Source organism: Manis pentadactyla, chromosome 2 (genome assembly GCF_030020395.1).
Source record: "Manis pentadactyla isolate mManPen7 chromosome 2, mManPen7.hap1, whole genome shotgun sequence".
Lineage (NCBI taxonomy): Eukaryota > Metazoa > Chordata > Mammalia > Pholidota > Manidae > Manis > Manis pentadactyla.
The window spans coordinates 213,564,300-213,576,385 of NC_080020.1; the positions used below are offsets into that span (position 1 = coordinate 213,564,300).

The 12,086-nt window shown below is 38.9% G+C and overlaps 1 long non-coding RNA gene across 1 annotated transcript in view; it reads left to right on the top strand.

Moving 5' to 3' along the window:
• The first annotated feature begins 11,738 nt into the window (after positions 1-11,738).
• The window catches only part of LOC118921637 (uncharacterized), a 43,455-nt gene continuing 43,107 nt past the window's right edge, over positions 11,739-12,086 (top strand). The window contains exon 1 of the long non-coding RNA XR_005028436.2: positions 11,739-11,983. This is a non-coding gene — a long non-coding RNA (uncharacterized LOC118921637). The remainder of the gene's footprint in view (positions 11,984-12,086) is intronic.

Here is a 12,086-nt window from a genome sequence, read left to right on the forward strand (position 1 = left end):
TAATAATAGCTAGCTAATGTTTACTGAGATCCTGGTATGTGTTCTGGCACTGTTTTAAATGTTATACACATGTAATCTCATTTAATCCTTACACCAGTACTATGAAGTAGGTACTATTATTATATCTACTTTTTAGACGGCATTAATTGAGGCACAGAATGGTTAAATACCTAGTCCCAAATCACACAAAGACATAAGTGGCAGATCTGGAATTCAAACCCAGGTATCTAGTAATATCCAGTAGGATATGTAAAATACACACCTATTTTATAAAATTGGGATCATGCTTCACTTCCATTTTATCCTACTTGTTAAATGAGTTTTGGTTCTATTTGCATGAAACTCAGTTTTCAAAGTTTACTTGGACTTTAAAATGTGGATAAGAGATTGTGGACAGAGGAAGAGGTAAGAGGTGGAGATCCAAAGGCTGGAGGAGACACTGCTGCAAGCAGCAACAGCAATCGGAACCACCATGAGGTTCATGGGTAGGTGGCTACCAAGGCAAGAGAAGCCCTTGCTTGGCAGATGCTGACATGGAGGAGGCTCCTGAGTGTGAGCAGTGGCCTGTGGGCAGAGTGGAGGTCAGCTGTTAAGGAAGCCAGCAGAGACAGGAGAAGACTCCCAGTGGTGTAGGAGACATCGGTTGGCCCAGGCACTGTGGTGAGCAGCAGTACTGTAGAGCAGGGACTGGACATGTAGCAAGAGTCAGGAAAGAAATTAGGCTAAGGTCCTGCTCCTTGGTAGACCAGGATTGTTAATCTAACAGACTGAAGGCAAACTATTAGGTGGGACTCCCAACCCAGTGGGAATTTAGATAGTGGTGCTGGAACCAGCTTACAGTGGCTCATGAGAGCCAGTTGTTAAACTTTTGGGAATTTTTCACGCCAGTTTTTTAACGAGCCATTATTTTAAAAATTAAATGATAGAGACTTATAATAAATTATCCTAAAAACAAAGATAATAATTACTCAACATTCATCATATCCTATTTATGTTGCTATATTTCACTATTTTGTGTAGTCTAGAGGTTGTTTACATCTATTTTATCTGTGTGGTGGAAATGCTACACAGTTGACCTGCACAGTGGAAAATCCACATATAACTTTTGACTACTACTAATCTACTATTAATAGTCTATTAGTCAACTATTAATAGTCTACTACTATTAGTCTACCATAACTACTAATAGTCTATATTGACCAGAAGTCTTACTAATAAACATGAACAGTTGACATTAACATTAATGAAAAAATTAACACATATTTTGTATGTATATGTATTTTATACTGTATTCTTACAACAAAATAAGCTAAAGAAGAGAAAAATATGGCTGAAATTGTAAATCTTCCAAAAATTATATTTATTGAAAAACCATGTGCAAGTGGACCCACACAGTTTAAACCCATATTGTTAAAAAATCAGCTATTCAGTGATAGGCTTTTATGCATCTCTTTCCAATTCCATGTTCAGTGACATCATGTTGGCCATGATGGGAGTATTTACACCAAGGAAATTAGCATATCTAAAAAATCTATAGCTTTTTCCACCAGAGAGCTGGTTTTGTTAAACACTTACCAGCACACCACTAGGCTTTGGAAGATACTTGGGTCACACATGTCAATATCCTTGGGTAATTCCAGAAATGTCTGTGGAGGGAAATTGGATTTCCTGATTGCAAGGGGCTTAGGGAATCCTGATTTGGGGTCTTAATAACATCATGAACTTATTTGTACTTACTAACAGGAAATGCCTGGGACATGCCCATTTCATAAAGGCAGACCTGTGCTCAGAGGAACCCAGACATCAGTGTGCTGAGACCAGAGACATGTCCCTATGGACTGTCCTCAAGAAAAGGCACTTTGGAACACAGTGAACAGCAGCCTCATGATTCCCTTTAGTAAACATAGCACAGACTTTCACAGGGATGTTTCTTATGTCTCTCAATATTGGCCAATAGCCAATAAGTATGAACGTGTATAGGTTTAGGTAGAAAAATCTGGGGTTGTGATAGTAATTTACAGCTCTTTGCTGTCCCTGACCAATCTGAGATAGTTTATAAATGAAAGAATCAACATTCATTGGGATGTCCTTCCATAAACATGATTCCTCTTAATCAAGTCTCTAAGTCTTAAGTGGCAGTAAGTTCTAAATTTACTTGATATATCTTGATGGCAGCTATTCCGTATATCAAATGTCATAAGCTTTTGTAGTCTGCTCAATTCAAGGATATTGAGAAACCAGACAAGGACACATGCATAAGTAGGAGATCATCCCCTACAATACAGAGCCAGTCCTATGTGGTACACCTGGGCAAGGCCAAGAATTTTCCTTAACATTTAGTTTTGCCACATGATTTCATGTATTTTTAAAATCTAAAAACAAAATAAAATAAACACAAAAGAGCAGTAGACTCAGACACTGCAAAGTGACTGGGAGTTACCATGAGGGAGGGGATTGGGAGGGAGAGGGGATAAAAGGGCACAAAAATTCTCAATTATAATATAAGTTGGTTATAAGGATGGTAGTACAGCATGGAGAATATAGCTAATGATACTGTAACATCTTCCTAAGTTGACAGATAACTGTACTAGTGGCAGTGAAGATTTAATAATATGGGTAACTGTCAAACCACTGTGTTGTGTACTTGAAACCAATATAAGATTGTATATCAATGATACTTCAACTAAAAAAACTTACAAAGCAAATAAAAAAAGATTTAGTTTGGTTTCATTTCAATACACACATAAGAGAATAATCTAGCACCAAAGCTATCAGCTAAATCATAAGGCATGTCCTCAGTAATTTTAGCCCCCAAAATTATAAAACCAGGTTTAACCAAATGCCTCTTCCTCTGCCCTTGGCCAATAATCTCCACTCCCCACTTATGAACACACACACACACACACACACACAAACTTTCAGTGAAACATTGTCTCAAGCTAACTCTGGTATATCCTTTGAGATGAAATCATTGCAAAATAAATAAGTAATTGAAGGCATTAACTGGCCATGTAGAAGAACAGTTAACTATAAAGCAGCTGAAGTTGGATGGGCAGCTATCATAAAGGATAACTATTTAATTTTTGAAGAATTGATCTGTAGTTCTTCTTTCTTTCTTATAATTAGATTACAGGACCAGCTGTCTATTTAGATCATTGCTAGTGTCTTACAATAAAATCATGTCATCTACATGTATGAGATTCTCTTTCAGTGCCCTCCCATCCTGCTCATTCAAACAAGATACCAGGAAATAAGTGAATGCATTTGTTGGTGAAGAAAAGTATATAAAATGTGAAAGTTTGTTTCAAAGAAAACAATGTAATGTTTTTGTTTCTCATGATGGTTGCTCTCCACCTGCAGTACATCCAAATTATGTATGAATCACCTTTTCAGCTGCAGAAGGTTTACTTCTGAATGGTTTCATAAATCTCTTTAAATTGCTTTTGGTAAATAAACAAAGCATTATTAAGTTTTCTAATGTAGTTATGAAATGTGTAGCTCTCTCCTTAAACCACATTAAAAATGAATGGCATGTGTCTCCTAACACTCAAACCAAATGTGTCTGTGAGCTGTGAAAAATATTTATTGGGGTGACATCCAATATCAACAGGTCCTTTTAGGAAAGAAACACTAGTTAAATAGAATATTTATGAATAATTATTTAAGTCTTGCTTTAAACAAAATCCAGTCTATTATAAATACTTAACTGAAATGACCTTATGGTATTTATTATTTAAGGAAATCTTGGTGAATAGACCTCTAAAGCAAAGTGAATCATGAACCAATCAAGTATTTCTGAAGCATTTAGAATGTTTGATTCTATGCTGAAAAAGACATGAACTTTCCATCTTTCCAGTGGCTATAATGACTATGGGGGAAAATGACCACAGAATGATTTGGGTAGTGAGAAAAGCATTGGCTTGGAGGTGAGAGACCGAAGTAGCTGAATAACCTTAGACCAATTTGTCTTTCTGAGCCTTGGCTTCATTACCTACAAATTGAGTCTGTTAACAAATGATCTCCAAAGTTTCTTCCAGCTCTGACAAGTCTTTGATTCTAGGACACACAAATGAAACCCAAAATGTAACATAATATTGTACAGGCCGTCCTGTACAACTTAGGAACTGGATCAACTCCAAAAGGTCAATTGTTTGGAACACATAATGTATTTTCCCACAGAGACTGTGGTACAAATGGTGGTTGAATTCCCAGATCAGTCTGCAAAATCAATCTAATCCTTAATGTAACTGTAAAAGGGTATCCATGGTAATATGGATTCCAACCACCAATTATAACAAAGTTTATGGGCAAAGCCATTGAGGATTCTAATTTAGCATGACAGAAAACATCTCTCAGTATTTTCCACTACCCTGAGCGATAGGCATGGAGACAATTCTAGTTCTAACTCACAGACAGACCTGGGCCTTAGATGTGAAACAAAGGTTGGACAGGCAGCTAGGAGAGGGAGGGAGACTCTGAAACCTCTGATCCCCTAAGAGGGGTGGGCTGAGGACAGTTCATGGCATCTAGGGATTTGGTTGCCAGGGAGCAAACTGGCTCCAAACCAAAGGAAATGTAAGGTCAGAAGGAAAAAAGGGATTTAACATATGTGCTGGGAACTTTTTTAAAAGATACAATTACTTTTGATCTTACTCACTTGGTAGCTTGGGAAATTGAGGTCCATGAAATTTAAATTGTATGATTTAATAGCAAAACTAGGACTTGAACCTGGAACTTAGGATTCTTAGCTCAGATCTCTCTCTCTCTCTCTCTCTCTCTCTCTCTCTCTCTCTCTCTCTCTCACTCTCTTTCTCCTTGCATGCACCCTCCCTCTCATTTTTACTGGAAAGCTATTAAATTGTGCAAGAACCTACTCTTTTCATCCCCTCCCCTCCCTGTGCAAGAATCCCCTAGAGTCCTGCACCTCCATGCCAATTCTCATCCTATTTTTCATCCTCTAGTCTTGCAGGACAGCCTGGTCAACAATCAGCACAGCAGTCTCCTCTTTTGTCCCAATATGTTTTATCAGTGCCACCAGCTCTAAGCACCACTTTCTAGTTGCTAAGAAGAGGTTTCTCTGGCCCCTTGTATTCCAGTCCAAGTTTGAACAAAGCACCCAGAGAATGTGACTGAGTAATCCCCTATCCACATAACATTAGGGTATTTCTGGGTGTGATGCTTCTGTTAAGACAGAGCCCAAACTGGCCAGGACAGCCAGCATCCCAAGGCCCAAATGACAGGCATTGCTCCTTTGTCAGAAAGAAGGCTTCTGGCTGCAGGTTCCTAAGTGTACTGTGTGCTGGGAATTTTTACTGACATTATCACATTTAATCCCCCTGAAAATCCTATGAGTAGATATTTTCCCTTTCATAGATTTAGGGATGAAGGCTCAGAGGCTTTGACTTACCTCTAAGTTACCAGGGCAGTCTGATTCCAAAGCTCTGACTGGAAGAACCAGGTGGTGTGACTTAGAAGTCAGGACCAGTTAGGTAACCAGCCCTGGGACATGATGTAAGAGAGAGTGGGACAGAGTGAGTAGAGGGGTGGGCTGGGTCAGTGGCTGTAACGGCTTTGATGGCAGGGATAGTTAGTAGCTCACATCATGATGGGAGAGCCAGCAGAAAGTAGGTGATTTCACAGTGGGGCGGAGTCTTCAGGAATGAGAGAAAGGAGGGGCCATTCTCAGCTACAGCCAAGGTAAGGGTGGTAACGCCTGTCCCACACATCTGAGAGGGCTCCCAGACGAGTCAGTCACACATAAGCTACCCTGACTTACCCCTATTCTCATGCCAGGTCTGGAGTACTAGTGTCCAGGAATGTGGTTCAACAGGAGAGAGCAATGAGATCAGGTTTGTCCTTAATAAAGCATTGAAAGTGAGGGATGGGAACAGGATTGTGAAAGATTGTGAAGTGCATTTCAATGCTTTTCAAATGGCTGTGTGCTTGCTGTCAGAATCATCTAGGGAGCTTTCTCAAAATACCAATGTTTGATTTCTCCTCCTCCCATCAAAGAAGTTTTAATTCTCCGCTTTGGGAGTGAGTGGATGAGTATGTATTTTGAAACAATGCCCTGGGGAATTCTGCAGGGACTCATGCATCTTTTCTCCACTGGTCACTGTACAGATCTCAAAAAAACAAAACAAAGCTTGTTAAAGGGATTGACTCAGGTAGATGAGCCAGGGAAGGGCTCTTCAGATGAAGGGCTTGTTTCTGGTGAAGTTTGCAAATGTGTTAGGAGGCAGGAATGCCTGGGGGCAAAGGGTGCACAGGAGTGGTAGGAAATAGGGTGAGGTTATTAGGATGGGCAGTCAAGGAGGAACTGGAATGCTGGGCAGAAGGGTTGAAACCTGATGCTGTTTGAAACAGGAAAATATTCCTGTATTCACTTGTTCAATCCAATATAGATTGAGCACCTACTCTATGCCAGCCCCTGTGTTATGTGCTGGAGATACAGCAGAGAAGAATGTCAAGTCCTTTCCTCGTTGAGTTTATTTCTGGAAGGGAGGTATAGGTGATCAGTCCATCCCAGTTTGCCTGGAACTCTCTGGGGTTTAGCACTGAAAGTCCTTTGCTTCAGAACCAAGGGGCAAACCAGGATGGTTAGTTCCTAGGAGGTGGCCTGTGAGTGCATGTGTGTGTGCGTGTGTGTTTGTGTGTGTGTGTTTGGTGTTAAGGGCCTTGAAGAAAGATAAAGCAGGGTAAGAGGCTGGAGATAAAGAAGAATGCTATTTTTAGATAGGGTGGCCAGGGAAGATTTCTCTGAGAACATGACAGATGAGTGGCAATCTGAATAAAATGAGAGTGAGGGCCATGTAGATATCTCAGGGTGGGTTGGACAGGGTTATTTCTAGCAGATGAAAGTACCATTTAAGGGCCCCGAGGTAGAAATATGCTTGGCCTAGATGAAGAACATCATGTTGGCAGAGGGGATGAGAGGAAGAGTCGGAAGCAGAAAAGAGAGACATGTCGAGGACACAGGGTTATATTGTGAGTGTGATGGGAGCTGCTGGCAGGTTGAGAGAAGAAGCATGACGGGTTAGTGGGAAGCTGGGGGAGAACGAGACTGGAAATAGGAAGAATCTTCATTAAGAAGTCTTGAAGGCTTCCATTTCAAAATGTTTGGTCAGAGAAAAGAGCAGACACAATGCCTTTCAAGTAGATTAGCCTGGTATCAGATCAGCTTGGGCAGGATTGGGCTGACCCAGGCTATGCTACAGCCACAGTACTGAGAATGGACAGGAGGAAGCATCTGGAGCTGCCTTGGAGATGGGAGTAATGGAAGATGGTGGTGCAGGATTTACAGGGGATGAAGGAGAGTGATCCATCAAAGATGAAGTCAAGATTATTTTTCCCCTGCTAGTTTTCCAAGTCTGAATTTCTCCTTCAATTGTCATGATTGAAATTTCATGGAAGAAAAGAATGTGTTACACTCATTTCTACTAGAATGAGGAAGGTTGCAGAGCAGGAATGTGGGATCATACAGAGCAAGGCTCACACCCTGGCTCCCCCACAGATAAACCACACCCCCAGTGGCTCACCTAAGCTCTGGGAGTCGCAGTATCCCTGCCAGTAAAATAGCAATAAAGATATCTGCCTGGCAGAGGGGGGAGCACTGAGTGAGGTAACACTCATGAAGAACCTAGTTCAGGACACAGTGTCTCCTCAGTTTGAGTTCATTCTGTCCTCTATTTGCACCAGCGGAGTTCAGTACATATGCCTACACTGTTTGAGAAGTTATCAGTATTTTACATGTCATTTTGTGCTCTTTGCCCTCCTTGCCCTCTCCCCCAGCCTGCTTATGCTTATAAACTCATTGCTGTGATTTGATAGGGCCCATTCTCATCATTTGGTCCCTCTCCTTCACCCTCACTGGTACTACCTCTGTTTAGATCTGTCTTTCCTTTCATCTGGACAGTTGCAGAAACCTCCCAATTGGTCTCCCCACCATCCAACCCATATTCTCACATCCTTCAGGCACTCAGCATCATCTTCAGGATGAAATCTAAACACCGAGCAGGGCTTTCCACAATCCATGCTGCCTTTGACTTTCCATACACTCTCCTCCCTGATTAGCCCATCTTTGGTTTACCCCTGCTCTCCATCCTCTACCCTTACAAGCCTACACTTTTATTCTTAGTGCTCCCATGGTACTTTGTACCTTCTACTGCTTATTTCCCTATTATTTCTATGTTAAATGACCAAGGTATTTGATGCAGGGGTACAGAGCCACCCACTCCCCTTTCCCCTGAGTGTAATGACTAGGGATTAATTAAATAAATGATGATACATCTTAACACTGGAATGTGACGACCTCAAGCAAGGTATCTCACCATTGTGCTTCAGGGATAATAATGATGTCCACCTCATAGGGCTGTTGTATTAAGAGTTAATATATCCAAATCACTTAAATAGTACCTTCTACATAGTAAATCCTCAAGAAACATAGCCTATAATTATAACACCAATCTCCCTGAGTTGGAGTTCCTTGAAGGATGAGACTAGATCTAACTCTTTTTTTTAAAATTAGAAGTCCTATTAATAGACACTCAAACGTTTGTTGAACAAAGATATAAGTAAATCTTCTTTTAAAGACTTCATTCTCCCTTTTACTTAGCTATGTTTTGACTGCAACATTTGGACTCTGTCCAAGTTTTTGTTAACAAAAATACTGTTGTTAATAATTTTGTAAACTTTTGATTTTCATTTCCATTTTTAACTTGGAGTAAATTTCCCAAAGTGGAATTATCAGTTAATGATTAAACATTTTCTAGCTTTTTATACATATTCATAGATTGTTCTTCAGTAAGATTTGTCCAATGACTACTTAAATGCCCAAATATAGGAAACTTGTTAAACAATGGTATTTTTTGTAGCAGAATATTATGCAGCCATTAAATATCATGTTTCTCCATAGTTTAGCCATTATGGGGTTTTTATCATTTCCATTTATTTTTGTTGGGTAGTGATCCATTAATGTCATTTTAATTTGCACTTTTAATGAGTCTCTTTATTTTTCCTGATGGTGAGTTACTATATTTATAATCAAATGTGCTAACTTTTGGCTCATTTTCCTTGATTACTTATGGAATGTAAATGAATACTGACCATATATATTTGGATCTATATATCTGTATCAATTTCTATCAGTATATTTTGGATAGGAAAATTCTATTGTTTGTATTTAGCATAGGTATTTTCTTCCTTGTGTTTTCCTTTAACTATGTTTTATGCTCTGATGTATTTTATTTATTTGAATTCATCTGTTTTGTCTCTACCAATGGCATCTGTTAAGTAAAATAGTAGAATGGCAGGGCTTGGAGGAACTTCGGTGCCATGGCCCTTATTCTCTTGTACATGAGGAACCAGAGGGTCCAAGAATCTGACTTACCTAATGCTACAAAATTGTCATATATTTAGTAGCTAAAAAAATATTTAAATTTTCTAGTTTTAAAAAATACAACCCAGATATTCTGGTATGGAATGGGATTTGCTTGAGCCATGGGACATGTAAATGTAATGTTTAAACTACTCAGAGCATGGGAAGAAACATTTGTTTAATACCTTCTGCTGAATACATATGGTATTATGTGTGTGTGTGTGTGTGTGTGTGTGTCTGAGAGTGGTAAGAAAGCAAGCCAAAGAGAAGGAGACACGCACATACTCACACATACACACAGCAAAAACCCTTGACTATTCTCAAAAGTTTCTTCTACCCAGAAGTCCATTTGTTCTGATTTATGTCTACAACGACTATCACAGGATTTCCCAAAATGGTGAAGAATTAGAAATAATTTAAATGCCTAATAATGAAATTCATTTAACTGTGTTGCTCCCACATAGTGGACTACTCTGAAGCATTTCAAATGATGTTGTAGAAGAATATTTACTGACATAATTAGATAAACATATCTATTGTTAAGTTAAAAAATGGACTATGTTTAAAGAAGGCCTAAATAAGTGGAGCTATGTATCATATTCATGAATTGGAAAGCTCACTATTAAGATATCAGTCTTCTCCAAATTAATCTATGGGTTCAAAGCACTCCTAATAAAAATCTCAACTATTTTTTTCTTGGCAGGGGGTAGGTGGTCAAAATTGATAAGCTGTCTTTAAAACATATATGGAATACAAAGGATCTAAAACAGGCAAGACAAAATTGAAGAAAAAGAATAAAGTTGGTGGCTTATACAATCAGATTAAAATATTTAATATAAAATTACAGTAGTTAAGATACTTTGGTATTGATATAAGAATAGATAAGCCAAGAGAAGAGAGTATAGATCCAGAAACAGACTCACATATATATTGTGGGGGAAAATGGTCCTTTCAAGAAACGATTTTTGGGCAATGGATATTCTTATGGGGAAAAAAAGAAAGAGATTTGATCTCTACTTCATACCATATTTAAAAAGTAAACTTTAAATGGGTCACACCTAAATAACAAAACAATAAAGCTTCTGAAGAAAACATGGGAGACTATCTCCATGACCTTAGGTCAGTTAAAAACTTCCTAAACAGGATACAAAAAAAATGTTAAACATAAAAGGAAAGATTAATCAATTGGACTTCATTAAAATTAAGTTTTGTGAAAGGGCAAGTCACAGACTAAGAATCCAAATCCTATGAAACAATAAGAAAAAGGTGAACAATCCAATTTAAAAATGGGCAGGAGCAAATGTCCAAATGTCCAATAAATGTCTGAAAAAGTGCTCAACATCATTAGTCACCAGGGAAATGCAAATGAAAACCACAATAAGATACCAACCCACAATGGCTAAAATTAAGAAGACAGAAAATATCAAGTGTCGGTAAGGATATGTACTTCACCTCTCACACACTGCTGATGGGAAAGAAAATGGTCAACGAGTTTAGAAAATTGGCACATCTACGAAAGTCAGATCCAAGGTTACCCTATGACTCAGTGATTCCATTCTTAGGTATATACCCAACAGAAATGAGTGTGTATGAACACTAAGAGATACCAACAAACTGTTCATGGCAGCTTTATTTTTAATAACCAGACTTTGTAATAAGCTAAATACCCCTCAAAAGGGGAATCGATATGTAAATTATAGTATATTCACATGGTGGAATTTTACACAGGAGAAACAAAAAGCAATCTATTGCTGCATGTAGCAACATGGATGAATCTCACAAACATTATGAATGAGAAAAAGAAGGCATAAAAAGTATATACTGTGTGATTCCATTTAGATGAAATTCAAAAACACAACACTAATCAAAAGATAAAAATCAGAATAGATTTTACCTCTAGGGCATAGGGATATTGACTGGGAAGGGGCAGGTAAGAACTTTTCCGGAGTGCTAGTGTTCTTTATGTTGATCTATGTGATGGTCAAACAAGTATATACTTACATGAAAGTGTATCAAAATGTATATTTAAGATTAATATGCTATATATATGTGTACCTCAAGTTCGTTACGGGGAATTGAAATTTTCTTTTTGCTATGTGTTCAAAATGTTCTGTCTTTCTCTCTCAGCTATATTTTCCAAAAAAGTCTAAAATGAAGACATGATAAATTGTAATGAGAGCAAAATAGAAGTTAAGCTAGAGCTAAATCTCAGGTACCTATCCAAATTTAGTTCCCTGAGCCCTGGACTTGGCTAAAAATAGTTCAGAGCCTTGCCAGCCGCTGACCCGGGAGCTGGGCAGTGTGCTTCAGAAACCGGCGCACGAGGGAAATGGGGCGGGGCCAAGTGGGGCGCTGCGGGTCTGATGAGTGCAGGCTGTTTAAGGACGCGCTTGTCATCAGTAGCCTGGCTCTTTCTCCCACTGCAGGCCAACAGCAGAGTGTAGGATCACAGTTTATTGAGAAGTGGAAATGAGAGAAAGGAACAAGAATCCATATTGATTAGAAAAGAAGAAGTCCAGCTCTGGGAAGGGCACTGGACGTAAAGGACGTCCGAGTAGCCAAGCCCTGGTTAATCCAAGGGTATACCTTCCTTTTCTCATCACCCAGGTTAGACTTTAATTTTTGTTTTTGCAAAAATGTATTCATTTTTCAACTACTCTGTTTTCAATGTTATGCTTAAGTTTGAAGAAACGAATTGCAGAATGGTTCA